This window comes from Panthera uncia, chromosome D1 (assembly GCF_023721935.1).
Source record: "Panthera uncia isolate 11264 chromosome D1, Puncia_PCG_1.0, whole genome shotgun sequence".
NCBI lineage: Eukaryota > Metazoa > Chordata > Mammalia > Carnivora > Felidae > Panthera > Panthera uncia.
In genome coordinates, this window is record NC_064808.1 from 70,794,097 (window position 1) to 70,814,406 (window position 20,310).

Here is a 20,310-nt window from a genome sequence, read left to right on the forward strand (position 1 = left end):
GGGGTTATGAGCCAAGGAATGCAAGTGGGCTATAGAAGCTGGAAAAGGCAAGGACATGGATATTCCTATAAATTTCCAGAAGGAATACAGATCTGCCAACACCTAGATTTTAGTCCAGTGAAACTGATTTCAAACTTCTAACCTCTAGAACGCTGAGATAATAAATCTGTGTTGTTTTACAAGCCACTTAAATCATGGTAATTTGTTATAAGAACTGTATATAGCATATATACTATATAATACAAATGGCATGTACTTACATGAAAAAATCATCAATATCATTTCCATCTGGGATATGTAAATTAAAATCACAATGAAATACCATTACATAGGTACTAGAATGAAAAAAATAAAACAACTGACAATACCAAGTGCTGATGAAGAAACTGAGCAACTAGAACAATCATATATTGCTGATAGGACTGCAATATGGTACAGCCACTTAGGAAGACAGTTTTGCAGTTTCTCCTAAAATAAAACTTATACCCACCATATGACCCAGCATTTCCATGCTGAGGTATTTACCCAAGAGAATTGACAACTTATGTTCACACAAAAACTGAAAGCAAATGTTTATGGTATCTTTATTCATCATTTTTAGAGCATCTTATAATTGCCAGAAACTGGAAGCAACCAAAATGTTTCTTAACTGGTAACTAGATAAAAAAAAAAAAAAAAGTCATAATAGATCCAGAAGTAGAACACTTCTCAGCAATAAAGACTGGATTAATTATTGGTACATGCAATGGCATGGAAAAATCTCACATGCATTATGCTACAAGGAAAGAAGCCAGACTCAAAAGGCAATTCCATATACGTACAACATTCTGGAAAAAGCAAAACTAAAAGTTCAGAGACCAGATCAGTGGTTGCTAGGGGGTTGAGGCTAGGGAGTGTCTTGACTACAAAGGAACAGAAGGAGGGAAGGTTGGAGAATGATGACACTGGTCTTCATCCTGATCATGCTGATAGTTATAGGACTGTATTCGCTTTTCAAAATTCATATTATTATACACCAAGAAGTAAATTTTACTGTATTCATAGAAGTAAATTTTTATGTATTCATAAACTTTTTTGATGGGAGGAACCAGCTTGGTACTTTCTTTTTGTTTTTGTGAGAGCAAGAGAGAGAGGGAGAGAGAGAGAGAGAATCCCACAAGGGGCAGAGAGAAAGAGGGAGAGAGAGAAGTGGGGTTCACCCAAAGCAGGGCTCAAGCTCACCTGAAGCGGGGCTTGAACTCACAAACCGTGAAATCATGACCTGAGCAGAAGTCAGGTTCTTCTTAACCTACTGAGCCACCCAGGTGCCCCCAACTTGATATTTTCAACCTAGTGTGTTCTGATTGCCTCCCTGCTCTTCACTGTGATTTTAAACAAGTCTCTTTATTTCTCTGGTCAAAAACATGTTCTCTAGACTGTGGGTTTGCAATTTACATCATCATATCAGAAGTATCATTAAAAAAAATGTATCAATTAGGTAAGCATATTTTTTTAAATATTAGGGTTTAAGGTATACTCACTTTAATGGATAACCCTACTTGTTTGTCTAACTTAGATATAAGCAGTACCAGCCTCTTTGCTTTAAATCACTGTTGAAGCAAATCTCATTATAGCTCCTACTGTACTAAGAGTCCATACGCCTAAAAGCAAAGAGCTACTTGAATTTTATTAAAGAGAGCTCATAAGGAAGAGATGGAGACATTTGGCATATAGTGTCTTAAATATTCATTTCATTTGTGCCCTCTCCCAAATTACCCTAAACTCAAACTTGAATCATTTCTTCTTTATCTATCCCTATTATCACCCCCCACCACACACACACACACACACACACACACACACACACACACATACAACAAACAGCCCTAAACCAGCCTTCTGAGCTGTAGAGTCCTCCTCCAGAGTGTCTTAATCAGTCATGGTGTTCTCAGCCAATGAAGTCTGAGACTTCCCTATTATAGCACTTGTGTGTAAGTGTGTGTGAGAAAGTCCAAAAGACAAATAGGCAAACCCAGCAATCAGATTGGAGTATTCTGAGTAATGGGAACAGGAGGAATTAAAGGCAACAACTAAAAATTATTTTAGGAACAGTATTGAATAGACAAAATTTTACACATAAAACCACTATAGAATGTAATCCAGAGAGCCTACAAAAGTGTTACATTTTACAGTAAAAGTGACGAGAGATTCCAAAGAATTGGGGCATTTGATTTTCTTTTCCTTTTTTTTTTTTTTTTTTTATCACTATCTTAATCAATCTATTGACTGATTAACTGTCTACTGGGTGCCCAGCATGGTCTTGTATTATGAATAATCACTACCACTCCCCACCCCAACCTACACACACACACACACACACACACACACACACACACACACACCAGTATATCAGTGCACTCATCAGTCACATAATAATACAAAAGAAATTACTAAATCACTACTAGTTTGTGACAGAACAATAGAACTTTCCATCGCTAGTTGGCCAAGAACCAATTTCCCTTTGGAGAAAAATGAAATCATTTACTTCCAGATGGAACAGAGATATGTGCCTAAAAGTTGGTTCTCTCCCTTTATATTGTCCACTGTCTTGAAAATAACAACATATATAACTTATACTACAGATTAAAAGGTACAACAATTTTCATTCACTCCAAATAATGAATATCTGAGTATGATGCTTTCAGACTGAGATTGAGGAAATATTTTTTATAATGAAAAAGATGGGGAAAAACCTAATAGTTAGCACATTAGCCTGAAATAATATCCATCTCTAGTTTGCATTGAAATTAATGTGATACAAGAATTTAAGCCATTTATTCAGAAGTTTTGCATTGAGCATCAATTATGTACAATGTACCATGTAGCAGGTAAGTTAATGGAGGATATAATTTGGCACCTAACATTATTAGAATAAGATAGAGATCAGCAAACTACTGCCTGCTTTTATAAAGTTTATTGGAATACAGCCACACTCATTTGTTTATGTATTGTCTATGACTGCTTTTGTTTCCCAATGGCAGAACTGAGTCATTGTGACAGAGACCATATGCTCACAAAGCCAAAAATATATTCTATCTAGCTCTTCAAAGAGAATGTTGCTGAGTTCTGAAATAAAAAAAAAATTCCAGTGTATGTTTTCTGGGTGCTTGTTTAAAATATAGTTTAGAAGTGGAGCAGAAAGGACTCAATGAAGGATGGGATGAAGAAAAATGAAGAAAAAAGTAAAATTGAAAATGGTTTCTTTCTTTTCTTTTTTTTTTTAACCTCACCATTGGATGAAACATGGTACCATTTACTTAGGGAAATTTTTTGGGAAAGATAAAATTGGGGGGAAGGGCCAGAGTGGGCCTATTATCTGTTCAACAGCAGTACTCCATTTATGGGCCCCTGAAATGTTTCTGTGTTTATTTTACTTTTTTTTTCTTTTGAGAGAGAGAGAGAGAGAGAGAGAGAGGGAGCAGGCAAGGGCTAGAGAGCGAGGGAGACACAGAATCTGAAGCAGGCTCCAGGCTCTGAGCTGTCAGATGCTTAACCGACTGAGCCACCCCGGCACCCCTGTATATTTTGATGTGTCTCCAATCCAAATAGGTAGATACACTATGGCCACATAAGCGGTGTAGTCGCCAAGAGTCCTCATTCTGGAACTAGACTTACTGGGGTTTGGAACCTGCCTTTAGCAATACAAATTACCAGATACAGGGCAAGTCTCTAGGCTTCCTTTTGCCTCAGTTTCCTCAACAATAAAAAGTAAAATAGCAATCATATCTGACTTAAAGTGTTGCTGTGAGCTTACAATGAATTAATATTTTTAAAATAGTAAGAGAAGCAAAGCATTTAATATAAGTGTTTCATAGGAAAGTAAAATTGAGCATGACAACCTTAAAAAGAAAACAGCTGGTTATTTTACAAGCAACATGACTTTATTTGGGAATAACAGAGGAATTCCAATTCCAGACAAGCAAACAGCAGGCAAGTCCAAAGAGATAAAGGGAAGGTCAGCTTTTCTTGGGTGTCAGGAGGAAATTGGAAGAGTTGTTTGGAAGGAGAGTTTAGAGGAGAGAAACAAGAGTTAGAGTTTGTGACGGCTTCTCATTGGCTGCAGATGGTAGTTAGCGCTTTGTTTCTGGGGCCAGGAGCAATCTTCCTACTTTGTCTTAAAAGCAGGAGATGAAGTTCCTATGTGGAAAGTGTCCTCCCTTAACAAGAGAAGTTATCTTTCTGCTGGTTTTGCAGGCACTAATGCATGGCTCCTGTGTGAGAGCTCCCCCATCAGGGCTTCCAGAGTCCAATTTAATTAAAAAAATTTTTTTTAAGTTTGTATTTAAATTTCAGTTAGTTAGCATACGGTGTAATATTAGTTCCTGGTGTACAATTTAGTGATTTAACACTTCCATACGATACCTATTTCACCCATCCCCCCCCCTCACCTCCCCACTGATAACCATCAGTTTGTTCTCTCTCTTTCTCTTTTTTCCCTCCTATTTTATGAAGATTCCTTTACTCATTTTCACATGCATTATGTAGGTTTCCTTTAATGCTAAAGAAATGTTTTCATCCATAAAAGTAAAACTTACTCTGCATGGAGGAGCAGGGTGGAAAAACTGGGTTAGCTTTAGATGTCCTGGCTAAATATAGATTGGAGATCAGTCCCTGGTATGCTGAAAAGGTCTCTGGGCTGCTGCCACAGGAGTGGCCACTGATAGGCACAGCCATGAACCTGTGGTCTTCCACTGATAGTTAAGATGAGCAAGATTTCCGTGTTTATTATGAAATGGTTATCTATTAACAAATTATTTTTATAGCTGTCATTTAATTTGTTTCTGTTAAAAACCAGTCCCTCAGTGTCCATTCCTCGTAATTTTCTCAACTACCTTCCAAGGTAACCATTGTTCTGATTTTTATGATAATCAACCCATTGTTTTTCTTTGTAGTTTCACTTCCAAATCATGTATATCTAAAGAGAGTAGTTTAGTTTTGTGTTTTTCCCCCAAACTATATAAATGGAATTATGTCCCATGTATTCTTTCAAGTCTTGCTTTCTTGATCACCTTTATGTTTGTTAGAATCACCCAGGCTGTAAGAGTAATTCTGTTCATTCATTTGCATCACTCCATGATACTCCATTATTTAATTATGTAACAATGTGTTTATTCTAAAATTAATAGTACCTTTGGGGCACCTGGGTGGCTCGGTTGGTTAAGCATCCAACTCTTGGTTTCAGCTCAGGTCATGATCTCACGGTTCATGGGTTCAAGCCCCACATCGGGCTGTGTGCTGATGGCACAGAGCCTGCTTGGGATTCTGTCTCCCTCTCTCTCTTCCCCTCTCCTGCTTGCTCTCTCTCTCTCTCAAAAATGAATACATAAACATTAAAAAAAAGTTTTTAAAATTAATAGTACTTTTAAGTTTTTCCACTAAATAGTGCTTCTGTAACAGCATTGCTCATGTTTCTCCGTGAATATATACACACACTTCTGTGGATATAGTCATTCTCAGAAATGGAATTACATTGTTGTAGGATGTATCTATCTTTAATGTATTAGATAATGCTACACTGTTTTTCCAAAGTGAATGTACCACCAGCAGTATCTGATGGTTCATTTTGCCCCATATACTAATCAATACTAATCAGCATCTTTCACCTTTATAATTATAGACATTTTGATGGTTGTACAGTAATATTTACTTGTGGTATAATATGAATGCCCCCAGGCTTTCTAGAAACCATGGTAAATACAGAAAGGAATTGAATAAGGGAGAGATGTATTTTTTTGGAACTAAATCCATGAAGCAATGCATATGGAAGAAAGCTAACAGATAGAGACAGGCTGATACTGGGAGAGTGAATATTTGATGGGGCAAGGACTTGAGGAGATGTGAGGAAAAGTGTGAATGAGAGAAAGCAAAAGTGTTAGCTTGGAGTAAGAACACATCTGGCACTAACACAGGAGTGATGGAGAGTAGAGACAGGTGCAAAGGCAGGGCTGAGAGTGAGGAGATACTGAGACAATGTGCAATTGTGAGACTTTCTGATTTTAGTTTCCTGTTCAACTGCTAAGAAGGAAGAAGTTGTCTGCTCTGAGTTCATGTGGAGATAGATGATAGATGTGGTGAGAAATACCACTGTGGGGAAGGAGCCTGGGTGGCTCAATCAAGAGCATCCAACTCTTGATTTTGGCTCAGATCATGATCTCATGGTCCGTGAGATCAAGTCCCACCTCAGGCTCTGTGCTGACAGCATGGAGCCCATTTGGGATTCTCTCTCCCTCTCTCTCTCTCTCTCTCTGCCCCTCCCTTCTCTCTCTCTCTCTCTCTGAAAATAAATTAATTAAAAAAAAAAAAAAAGAAACACTACTGTGGGGAAATGGGGAGAGAAAGCAAAGTGCCTTTTTATTTATTTTTTAACATTTATTTATCATTGAGAGACAGGAGAGAGACAGAGAATGAGCATGGGAGGGGCAGAGAGAGGGGAAGACACAGAATCTGAAGCAGGTTCCAGGCTCTGAGCTGTCAGCACAAAGCCTGACATGGGGCTCAAACTCACAAACTGTGAGATCATGACCTAAGCCTGATCCTAAGTTGGACCAACTTAAGCTACCTAGGCACCTCATGAAAGTACGTTTTTATATGCAACACATAGGTCAACACCTAAATACTTGGGATACATCTAGATCAGGACTTCTCAAATGGATCTTAAGTTGCTAAGATGTCTGTTTCTACCACTGTGCTGTAAACTCCCTTAAGGTGGGGACCATATCATGGTTCCTTTGTAGACCCAGGGTCTATTATAATTTCTGCTATCTAGTAGGTACCTAATACATTTTTGTTACAAAAATCTGATGAAAAAGAGAAAATTCTATATTAAGCTGCTCTGTAATTACCCTTTAGAAATGTCAGGGCATTTCTCAAAAAGGGATAGGGAAATACCAACAAGAATTTGTTTGCTTGAGGTACAAAAGAACTTCCTAGGATTGCAGAACCATCTAGGCACCCAGAAGTGGGAGCTGAACTAAAACAAAACAGAATATTGTTCTGCAAGTTGCCATCAGAGGTTGAGCAAAGGACTGCTCCACAGTTAAATGAGAGAAGAGGGCATGATAGACAATTGAGAGTGTGAGTCCATAAGCATTTAGAAATGCTGTAGGTGCCTGTGTAGCTCACTCAGTTGAGCATCTGACTCTTGAGTTCTGCCCAGGTCATGATCTCACCATCATGGGATTAAGCCCTGAGTTGGGCCCCACACTCAGCATGGAGCCTGCTTGAGAGTCTCTCCTTCTGCCTCCTGCTTGCACTCTCCCTCCCTCCCTCCCTCCCTCCCTCCCTCCCTCCCTCTCTCTCTCTCTCTCAGAAGGAAAAAATAAAAGAAACCCTGCCCACATATACCCAGAATTTTTTTGTGAAAGTAGCAGCTGTAGTTTCTGATTAAAAAGATTAATAAGGAAGGACTGAGAAATATTGCTTCTCTCTCATTTTTTTTTGTTTTTTTGCTTCTCTTTTTAAGAAAATATTATCCATCAAGATGGTGACATTGGTTGTTCCTGACTTCATTTCTCTCATAAGAAGACTAACAAGCAAATATCTGTAGGTAAAACATGAGTGTGAAAACCCCAGGGACCAGGGATAAGCCTGAAGCAGCCCTGGACCACGGAGCCTGAGAAGCATTGCACTGGAAGGGGAAGAAGAGTGGCTACTTGTGGATGCCATCGACCCTCCCCCAGGCTGGCACAGGGTCAGAGCAAGAGGGCCCCTGGGCTATGGTCTCTTTGTGGGAAGAAAGAGCCTGAGGTGCTCATCCGGCACCCCCAGGCTTGCAGGACACTTCCTCAGAGGCCCACTTGGGTCTGGCCTCATAGGGATCGCTGGGGGAATCTGTGGGACTTGACTCCTGGGGATTGGGTAGGTGGGGAGGGAGGTCGAGGCTTACAGCAGTCAGCAGTCAGAGTTCAGCCAGCAGCACTGTCCATCTGCACAGCCGAGGATGGCCCTGTCAGGCTAGCAGCTCAGTGAGCAACTCTGCCTGATGTGGGTTGCAAGTGAAGACGTTATACTGCTCATGGGGCCTCTTCCACCACTCCACTTAGGAAAAGAAGAACATTAACAGCCCTGCCCAACTGCTGAGTGTAGTAGCCTCTAGTCTCGTCTGACCAGAGAAACTGCAGAGCTGCGGAGCCCATCTGATAGCCAGGCAAGGGCACAGAGCCAAGCCAGCGGAGGAGCACAGCCTCTGGCCTAGTGTAACCAGAGAGTCTGAACAACGCTGGGCATGTTCAGAGTCCAGCCCAAGATACCCCTGGGTGGCAGAGCCCAGCCTAAACCCCACCTCAGCTAGAGTCCAGCCTACACCCTTAGCCAGCAAGGAAGTCTAGCCTACATCTCTTCCCCATTGCTCAACAGGGCCTCTGGCCTTGCCCAGGCAGGGAGCCTAGCCAGTGATCCGGTCCAGTTACAGAACATAACCTGCAACCACCAGGGAGTCCTGATAGAGACTCTGCCCCACCGCATAGCCCAAGCTCCAGGCCCACACAACTACAGGATATAACTGGGGGCATCTCCTGACCAGAGAAACCAGCCGACATGATCACCAAGCCCAGTTGGCAGTCCTGCTCAACCTCAGGCACAGCTTATGGCCCTGACCAATCTCAGAGCACAGCCTGAGGCCCTGTTCACCCACAAAACCCTGCCTCTACCCCCGCCTGAACATGAATCCAGCCAACAGTGCTATCCAGTCCAGGAGTACAGCCTGAGACCCTACCCAACCAGGAGCAATTTTTTTTTCTTCATTTCATCCAAGTACCCATTATCTGTCATTGTGATACGGGGAACAAAGGCAAGAAGGAAATGGCAGATAAAATTAAATTTCCTTATAACCTGCAGCCCACTAACAAATACTTGAGGCAGTCAGAGTAAAACCTTCTCCAGGAACTCCCTACTGTCTTAATGCTCTGCTAGAGGGAACAACCACCTTAGTTTGACAATAGCTAGGCCTCCAATATCCAGTGAGTCTTCTTTAGCATATGAAAATCTCTTTGGAAACTTCCTCTGGAATTTACTTCCCCCAACTCCCAAGTATATAATCAGTCTCTCCCCAAGGTCCTGTGGCAGCTCCTCCTGCACCTGGGTCCTATCCCTGTGTTTTTTGCACCAAAGATATCTTCAAGAATTCTTTCCTGGCCATCAGCTCTGAGGACCCCCACCACCACCACTCAAAAACCTCATCAACTGGAATTAATTTTCCCCATATGAAAAACCAACCTATGGTATTTTGATCATTGTAGCATATTGGATATGAAAATATTCCCTCTTTTTAATTACTACTAATAGCAAGAAGAATTTTATTTGAAAAGTAGCTGTAACCTCACTGTAATAATATTCCCACAGTCTAGTTTCTAGCTGTGTTTTAACACTGACATGTTAATGATGTTCTTTACAATTCCACTTACATATTCATACATTCTAAGTCAACTCTATGCAAGGTACTGTGTAAGACTCCATGGAAGATACAGAAATGAAGCAGAACCAGTTTTCCTTCAAAAATACTAATAAGAAGGGGCAGCTGGGTGGCTCAGTGAGCTAAGCAATGGCCTCTGGATTTCAGCTCAGGTCATGACCTCACAGTTGGTGAGTTTGAGCCCTGCATTGGGCTCTGGCCTGATAGTGTACAGCCTACTTGGGATTAACTCTCTCTACTTCTCTCTCTGACCCTCCCCTGCTAGCTCTGTCTCTCAAAATAAATAAATAAACTTAATACTAATAAGAAAGAGAGGGCAGGTATATAAATATCTGGAACACAAGCTAGAATGTGTTGGGACATTTTTGTCCTGAGACCCCCTGGTATAGGAGCCAACAAATTCTATGTGTTTCTATGACCCCCTTATGTATACCTCACTTATCAAAGTATACCAGAAACCACTTTATTTTACCTCTTGCAAGATTTTCTGCATTAAGAATAGGAACTTGTACCATGTGCTGTAAGTATGTATCTTCCAAAAAATAGGTTTTCATGATAGGGGCGCCTGGGTGGCTCAGTTGGCTGAGCCAACTTTGGCTCAGGTCATGATTTCACAGTTTGTGAGATCAAGCCCTGTGCCAGGCTCTGTGCTGACAGCTCAGAGCCTGGAGCCTGCTTTGGATTCTGTGTCTCCCTCTCTCTCTGTTCCTCCCCTGCTCACCCTCTGCCTCTGTCTCTCTCAAAAATAAACGTTAAAAAAATTTTTTTAAATAGGTTTTCATGATAGACTAAATGCATTTCCTTTCTATGCCTCTTTACCCACCTTGTTTCAAGACCTCATAGCATTAATTTACAGATATTTATGCACTGGCCCCAAATATTTTATTTATATGTAAGCATGGAGTAGTATACTTTCACAAGTGTATCTTCCAGTTATTTTTTTAAAAGTAATAAAGAACCTAATTTTTCAATAAATCTGAATTGACAATACAGTCTAATGATTTAACGACTGTGTTCTGCCTGCCCACGAGATATTGGAATTGCAGTTAACTGGAAAGCATCAATGCATAAACAATAACTAAGATATACAAGTAATTCCATTTGGAAGTGCTATGTTATTCTGTTATACAAATGTCACAAGCAAATGTAACAGCAGGTATGCAAACAGTATTAGCTCATTTTTTTTTTAATATGCCATTCCTCTGAATTTAAAATACAAAGTCAAGAAAATTAGGTCTCTATCACAGAGATTCTTCAGAAATATAAACTCTGGTATGAAAATAAATTATCCAGAGTAAAAAATGACTAAAGAGTTTAAACCTAAGAATGGGACTCTAAGCCCCTGATTCCTGTTTCTCAATTTCTATTTCAAATGAATGTAAGGCCAGAGCAGTGACAAGAGTCCAGGTTGTGTGGCGAGAATTCCTGATCCTGAGTCACACAATCTGGCAACTCCAACGGCTTGCAGGAGCACAGCAAAAAGACTGGCTTGAGAGGGTGCTGAGAGCACAGTCCTCTCCTCAGCTTCCATGAGGCTTTCCTGCTTATGTTCAAAATCTGGAACATTCTGTGTGGTAAAGATGTCACTAGTGTGGGCTTGGAGAAAACCACACTGAACTCATTCAGTGCTAGTCCATGACACTAAAAAAACTGCAAGAGCTTCATTAGGTAGCAGCATATTCCTCAATGGTTTAATTTGTAAATGTCACAAAATGGGTATTTAAAAGCTGCCACAGTTCAGGAAATCTCTTTTGAGCAAATACAACATATGACCCTGAACATATAATATTTCTAATACACAACAGGTAGAAGGTTCATAGGAATGGCCAGTCATGACAAAACATAAAGAAATTCAGCTGGGGAGCTCAGTTTTACTGACTACCAACATACCAAAAGCAAGGGTGATGATCAATAAATCACAACCCATGTCTGCCCTTACCCTCTGGACAGAAACTAAATTTATGCAGCACGTTAAGAATGGAGTCATCTTTCAGGAAGTGACTCATTTCAGCCAGATTCCTATGGACTGATGTATAAAATCATAATCAGTATCAAAGAAATTACAATATTCAAAGAGAGCGGACATCCAAAGAGAACAAAACAAAGAGATTATGGTCAGCACAACCTCTCTGGGGAGCAAGTTATATAACAAGCCAAATTGCTATCAGAATGCCAGTATATTAATTGATACAGGATTTTAATTACCAAGTGGGCCAAACAGAAAACTTCTTTAGCAGTATATTTTCTTCATATAAGCAAGCTAACCTGAAAACTAATTGATAATCAGATGTTTGCTTATGTCTTATAGTCTTGAAACAAAGGGCACAGTCTGCAGTTTTAATGCTTATCGATTCAGCACTGGAACCAGGCAGAGAGTATACTGGGCAGTGCGTCCTCTCTTTGAACGATGCTTGGAAAACAAGAGCCTGGGTTGCTGGTTATACTCTCCTTCTCAAAGCCCACTCCCTAATATTTGTGGATGGTTTTTAGTTCATCCCCTTGGCTTTCAAATTAAATTTTTTTGACTGCTTTCTTTGACACTGGAGTTCAAAAACTGAAATTCCTTCTTGAAGTATTAATACTTCAAGATCCTAGGGGTTTGAGGGTGATCAATGAGCCAGGTCTTATTAAATGTTAGGCCTTGCTTCTCAATTCCTTTTGCAAAACTATACCATTTAAAGTTGCACGGTATGTCAAACATTTTCCCCTAACCCTGCATTTCTGTCCGTAGGTCCACTCTTATTCTTTAAAAACTGTGTAGGTCTCTCATGATGACTTTTAGGAAACCTCATACAACTTGTCCAGAATCCATTGCATACCTCTCTCCCTGGCAGTGTATTTTCTTCAGGTCTATAATTCTACCTGGAACACACTAAGCAAGCTATTCTAGTGATGATATGACACTGCATTTTTTTAATTAATTTTTTTTTTTTTTTACATTTATTTATGTTTGAGAGACAGAGACAGAACACAAGTCAGGGAGGGGCAGAGAAAGAAGGAGACACAGAATCCAAAGCAGGCTTCAGTCTCCGAGCTGTCAGCACAGAGCCCAACGTGGGGCTCAAACTCATAAACTGTGAGATCATAACCTGAGCTGAAGTTGGACGCTTAACAGACTGAGCCACCCAGGCATCCTGATGATATGACACTTTAAGACATACAAACAGTATAGAGTTGATGTTTACCTTAATGATCACCATCCCCAAAATGAGTTCTGATTCTTGCAAAGTTCACTGTTGGATAGGGCATCTGTGACTCCTCCCAAAGAAAAGTGTTCATTCATTCCAGGAAGATAAACATTTTGCTAACTCTTCCGTTATTTGCAAAACCACCTGCGGACACTGGAGGTAGCTCTTAGGATTATCATGCAGAGCAGTCTTACGAGTCTTTCCATCCAATCTTGCTTCCACCCCTCTCACATTATGCTTGCCGAGGTCTAAGATATAACAAATAATTTTAAAAATAAGCATACGGCTGGGGCATATACATCATAGTGGCTGCTCATTAGGTACACAAACTCTCAGCTGAGGCTTTAAAAATGAACACTCAAAAATTGTTAACATGCTGACTTGATGTTATGTTTATTTTACCACAGGAAAGAAAGTAAGGAAGGAAGGGAGGAAGGGAGGGGGAGAGAGAGAGAGAGGAAGGAAAGAAGGAAGGAAGGAAGCAAGGAAGGAGAGAAGGAAAGAAAGAAACAAAGAAAGAAACAAAGAAAGAAAGAAAGAAAATAACACCTGTTATTTTCTGAGGAGGTGGGGGGAGGGAGGAGGAAGTTTTCCTAGTGGAATACCACCATTAATTCTTTTTGTGTTGTTTACCTCCAATGCAGAACAACTTCCACTATGACTGACACATTCTTTCTTTAGATATGTTAATACCTTAACAATACCTTACCACTTACAACTGTATAGTTTAGGTGGCCTGGAAACCATACTCTTTCAGAGGATACTCAGGACAACATTATTGCTGGTGTGACAAAGTTATTTGGGGACATTTCACTATTATTCCAGTGCATTGCCTACTTTTGCATCAGAAAATTTTATTATTTAACTTCATATATATATGAGTCAACTTCCTGAATTTGAATTCCAACCAATCCACATGCTAGCTGTGTGACACCAGATAAGTTATTTGATCTTTCTGTGTCTCCCTTCCTTCCTTACTTTCATTCCTCAGGTCTAACATAAAGATAATAATAATATCCCCCTGGTGGGGTTGTTGTAAAAGTAAATGAGTTACATGCCAAGTATTTGGAACAATGCATGGCACATCATTATTTATTGAGCTTAACTATCTGCACTAGGAATACAGTGGAGAGAAAGAGAGAGATGGATCCTGTAGCCTTTGATGGAGTTTTGGGGTGATGGAGGTTCATGGGGTCCTGAGCCAATGGCCAAGAAAGAATTCTTGAAGATATCTTTGGTGCAAAAAGGTGATTTTATTAAAGCACGGGGACAGGAAGAGCTACACTGTAAGTGTGAGGGGTGACTGTTTTATGGAGTCAAAGGAGATAAAGTCCTGAGGGAGAGGGAGTTTCCAAAGAGACTTTCACATGCTAAAGACTTAGAGGAGGCCCAGCTATTGTCAAGCTAAGGTTGTTTTTCCCTCTAGCAAAGCATTAACATTAAGACAGTAGGGAGTTTCTGGACTTTAGGGTATGGTGGGATTGCCTTTTTCTGGTAAACTGGTGGAGACTCATCAGTTTAACCATTTGTTTTTGGTCCTTTCTAATTTTTGGATAGCTGGGAGTGTCCAAGGAATATCATACATGTCCCACGGGGTGGGGGTGGGGGTGGGGGTGGTGTGCTAGCTTGTGCTTTACCCCTCAGCCTGCCCCATGCTGGCTCATCACCCTTCACACTACTTCGGCTTTCACCACCCCTTCTGGCCACCAAACCTATAGGGCATATTCCCATACAGACCAGGCAGGTGGGTGTCCTACAATTCAATTCAGTTGTGACACTATGTACCTGAAATTAGCATCAGATCCCTCAAATTAAAGACTCAAATGCCCATAAAACTGCACCCCCCTCCCCTGCAGATGCCAGTAGCAAATCCCAGGTTGTCCCTCGTACTTCTGACTGATAGCTACAAATCAGGGTTCCCACAAACCCCTTCACAGGTTTCTAATTTGCTAGAACAGCTCATGGAACTCAGTGAAACAGTGACTTGCATTTAGCAGTTTATTATATAATAAAGGATATGATAAAGGATACCGATGACCAGCCAGATGATGAGATACATAAAGCAAGGTCCAGAAGGGTCGCAAGCATAGGAGCCTCTGTCCCAGGGAAGTTGGACTGTACCATCCTCTTGCCAGATAGATGTGTTCACCAACCTTCTCTAAACCCTGGGATTTGGGAGGTTTTTATGGAGGCTTCATCACATAGGTATAGTTACAGGATTTTTTTTATCACAATACCCAGGGTTCCTTGTCTCATCGCTTCCAAGAATGAAGAGGTGGACACAAAATGAGCAGTAGGCAAAAGTTTATTAGAGCATTAGATAAGAGAGTAAGAATAGTAGGAAAGCTCTCCACAGAGAGGAAACATTTGAAAGTGAATACCCCAGACAATAGGCAAGGATCCTTGTTTTATAATGTGTTGGTTAGCCCTCCCCATCCCTTCCCCCTTGTCTCTTCTCAGGTTCTACCCTTGTTGGCTTAATAGCTCTAGATGCTGGGTTTTCCATTCCTGATTGGCTCATTTCCATTGTATGAGGAGTGGTCTAAGGCCATACTCAGGTTTTTTGTCAAATTCCTGAGGGGGAACCTGATGGGGAATAGCTGGGGTTTTACATTCTTAAGAGGAACCTTAAGCCTGAGTGGGTTTGCTATGGTCAGACACTCCCGGCATTGTTCCAAAATAGATGTTTTTCCCCACCCAGGGACCTGAGACCCTAATCTTTTCCTTTTTGCCTACTGAATCCTATCTTCTCATATCATAGTATGATCCATTATTAACTCAATTTCCAATCCTGCTCTCCTCTCTGGGGAAGGAAGAATAGGGATGAAAATTTCAGCTTCTACTCAATCATGGCTTAAACTTTATGATGACCAGCCCTCTCCAGAAGGCATGCCAAGAGTTGCCCCATTATAAGAAAAGATACATTTAGCACCCAGGAAATTCCAAGGGGGTTGGGAATTCTGTAGACATCCTCATCACTAAGGAAATTACAAGGGTTTTAGGAGCTCTTTGTCAGGAAGCAGGTTCAAAGACGAAATGTTAGCTAGCACTAACACAGAGACAAATATATTTTTCTTATTATTTCACAGCTCCTTTCTCCATAAAATATATGAAGCTTATATTCTATTTAAAGAGACAGACAACTCCAAATACACAGGCAAATAAACAAAATAACTGCCTGTTACAATGGGGTTTTTGAAGGAAAAAGGAAAAGAGTTGTGATAATAATGATAAAGGGAAATTGGTTTAAGATAGAACAGTCAGGCAAATCTTGTCTGAGGTGATAGCAGTCATGAAAGTGAATGATTACCAATTCATTGAATGGTGGAGAGAACATTCCTGGTAGGGGGAATAGCAGTACATACAAAGGATTTGAGGTAGTGAAGAGCTTGGTGTTTGAGTAGCTGAAAGATGGAATGTGTCATTTGGTGTCATTTCATGAAGTCAATCATCTGCAAATATTAATGCAAACCTTCTTGTTACATTCATGAGCTGTGTGGTTCAGTGCCTAATACACAATAGTTTTTCTTGTTTTTTAATAATTCAAGGCACAATTTAGCAAGTTCTCATATGGAAGTAAGAAAAAAGACACTATAGAACTACAGTGCCAAAGAAATTAAGTTTGCAAATTTAATGTTTTAACATGCATTTTAAGCTATTCTGACTTCCCAGGTGTCCAGTGATTACACAATTTTAGTCCCAATTCCTCTCCTTGCACTTACAAAAAAAAAATCTAAATTGGATGCAGGCTGCAAGACTTCACCTGTGATACCATAAAAGGTACTGACACCGATGCCCTGTGAGAAGCAGAGGGAAAGAGACAGTCTCAAATGGAGCCAAAGAAGGGAAAATAAGAGAAAAAAGAAGAAAAACACAAATGGTTGGGGGTTGGGGAGGAAATGGACTGCACAAATCAGGCAAATGTGAAGAGATCTAATGATTTGGGATGAGAGAGAAACCGCCACAGAGTCCTGAAGGACTAGAGGAGGTCGCCTGCCCCAGATTGCTGTCATGACAATGCCACACGGCAGCACCAAATTACACTTTGATATTGAATATCTCAACTGTAACTCTAGCATATTTGCAGGTAAATAATCTGATCTGCAGGTTTTCAGAGAAGACATTCTGGCAGATGGAGCAAACTCCTATGCACAGTGTAACACCAGAAGCAACATCTGGCTGAGCCCCAGGAGCAGTTCAATGAACCCTAACGTACCTGTAGAAGTGAAATGATGACTTAATGAGGTTGCAAGGAGAGCACAGAGGTATAAGGAGGAAACACAACAGCAGTAAAAGGAGGAGCCTTTCTGTAAGAGGAAGTGTCTAATGGGCACATCCAAAGGTTCCTGACTCAGCCCTCCTCACCTTTATCAGACACAAGTTACTGCCTTAAAGTCATAGACAGAAGTGTCAGTCACCTCCTAAAATGAGAGTAACCAAAGATCCCAAATACCATTTGTACAAGAAACTTGTCATGAAGTGGAGAATACTGAGGCTCAGAGACTGAGTGCAGAATGGTTTTCTTGTTGAGATGCCATGTTGACAGGGTTAAGAACACACTGCCCCAAAATATGACACTTTGGCATAAAGAATATATTAAGCTAAAGGAATCTGACCACTGGCAGGTGTAGGAAAGACTTTCTAACCTCCCCTTTCTCCACTGAGGCAGGTTATAAGACCTTCATGTGAGAGATGCCCTCTCTTTACCCAGAAGAAAACAGCATCTTTATCTCCAAAGATGGAAGTAAATCAACAGGCCTGGCTGAGCTTCTCCCATTCACTACTCTTACTTGGCTCATACCCTTTTGCTCTTACCTTGTTTTTCTACAACTTTCTACTCTTCATCAAAGATAGTATACAAATGCTTAAGCTTAATAGCCCTTTGGAGTCTTCATTGCCTTATGAAGATTCTCATGCCACATAAAACTTACATTAAGTAAATGTACATTTTTTTTCCTGTTCTGTCTTTGTCATTTTAATTTTCAGGCTCAGCCAGAAACCCTAGGAAGGTCAAGGAAAAATTTTCCCCCACTTACACATGGAAAAGGAAAACTGGCAAAAGGAGTATTCATCTTTTTTTATCCATCCATCCATCCATCCATCCATCCATCCATTCATCCATCCATTCATCTATCCATCCATGCAACCATTCATCCATCCATTCATCCATCTATTAATTCATTCATTCATTCATTCATTCATTCATTCATTCATTCAATGATGCGTCATACAGTGCTATATTAGTTTCCGATATACAACACATTGATTCAGCAATTCAATACTTCTAAGGGCTCTCCCCTATAAGTGTAGCCACCATCTGTCACCCTACAGTGTAATTACAATATTGATTATATCCTCCATGGTATATTCTTCCTCTCCATGACTTATTTGTTTTATAACTAGAAGTTTGTAACTATTATTCCCCTTTGTCTATTTCACCTTTCCTCCCACCCACCTCCCCTCTGGCAACCATTAGTTTGTTTTCAGTATGTAACAGTTTAATTTTTTGTTCATTTGTTTGTTCATTTTGTTTTCTAGATCCACATATAAGTAAAATCATATGATATTTGTGTTTCTCTGACTTATTTCACTTACCATAATATGCTCTAGGTCCATCCATGTTCTCCCAAATGGAGAGATCTCATTCTTTCATAAGTTTGAGTAATATTCCATTGTGTGTATATACCACACCTAGTCCTTAGGATTTTTTTTAAATTATTGACATACAGTATTATATTACTTTCAGGAGTATTCATCTTTAAATCCACTAATTCATCCATTCAACAGATATTTATCAACTTGCCTATTATATACAAGTCAGGGGTTGGGGATACAGTAGTAATATCCTGCCCTCATGGCCTTTAGATCACTTCAATAAATATTTATCAAGTGATTCTTCTTTCTCTGACACCATGATAGACTCTTAGGAAACAGTCAAAAGTCATTGCTGCTCTCAAGGAACTCAGTTGGACAAATATATAAGTCAGTAAGTATAGCATGAAAAATGGTATGACAAAGATGTGCACAGATGCTAGAGAACCCTGCCTGGGAAAGGTGTGTTAAGGAAGTTTTTCAAACTGAATAAAGACTGAACTGAGTCTTCAATGATGAGGAAGAATGTTCCAAAGTAAGACAAAAAGGATTTACATTCATAGAAAATAATTCTACATGAATAAAGGCATAGAAGTATAAAATATAATAATATGTACTGTGTATAAAAATGCACGTCAGGTATATAACCAATACTTTACACAGGTTATCTCCTTTTTTCTTTACCACAAAAAAATGGAATAGGAACTAATATTAGCCTCATTTTGAAAATGAGGAAACTGAGGCTTAGGGAAACTAAGTCCCTTAAAATAAACTTAAACATTTAGTAAAGTAGAACCAGGAATTGGTTCTATCTGTGACACTCCAGAGCAGAGCTCCTAGTCACTGTGCCTGAACATCTGGCATGACTATGAAGTATGGGTTGAATTAGGAAACAGTGGTTAGGCAGAAGCCAGTTTTGCAAGAACTCGTAGGTCATACTGAGGATTGGGATTTAAATCTGAAGATAAAGAACCAGTAACAAAAAGATTTGAAAGGGAAGAGAATCAAGATCAGATTCTTATTTATAGTTTTTTTTTTTTTTACTCCATAATTCATAGAATAGATTTCAGAGGACAAGACACAGGAGAACAGGAATCTTGTGTGAGCCACCATGATATTTTAGGAGGGAGATGGCAATGGCCTAAAACCAGGGCATGGTGTGTGGGATAGGAGACAGATGTTAGAAATGAGTACGTTGTGAAATTAGCAAGACTCAGCAGTTACTCTGATATGGGGAGAGAGGAAGAGAAATCAAGAACAATTCACAAGTGTCTGCACCAGACTGACTGAAAAAAATGGGTCTTCCAATAGGCCAAATGGGAAGACAGGAGGCAGAACAACTTGAATGGGCCATAATAAATTCTGTTTTGTAAAATTTGATATTAAAGCCCCTGTGAGGCACTCAAGAGGAGAGTTCTAGCAATTTGGAACCAGGTATTGGGAGTTCAAATGAGTCTTGAAGACAAGAGGTTGCTGAATTTAACTATCATACCAACCATATAAAGGAAATGGTGGTAGTGTAATGCAAAGTGTCAGAATGCCTGGTTCAAAGCTGGGGTCTGCTATTTCCTAGTCATATTAACTTGAAGAAATCATTTAATCTCTTGGCCCCTTGGTTTACTTTTCTTTAAGATGAAGGAAATAGGAGTAAGTAATCTCTTAAAATCCTTCCAACTCTAAATGTTCAACACATTGGTCATGATAGGGTAATATACTAGAGAAATGAAGGAGAAGGACCAATGTTATAAAGGGAAGGGAAAAATATTTAAATAAGAGTAAGTTAAACCTAAGCACAAGTTCATTCTTCCATTCATTCTACAAATATGTATTAAGTTCCTACTATATGACAAATGCTATACTATGCTCTCTAAATAACATAAACATGGCTCCTGCCCTTGTGAATCTATGTCCTTGGGGAAGTCACTTATGTGTGTATTTTTTGTCAGATATAAATTTAGGCTAATGATAACTCCACTGCCATTATGTTAATCAGTGTATGTGGGAATTCTTTATAAACATGATACAACTGATACATTACCACTATTCTAATTTTCCTCTAAGAACCTCACCATCCCCAGGTAC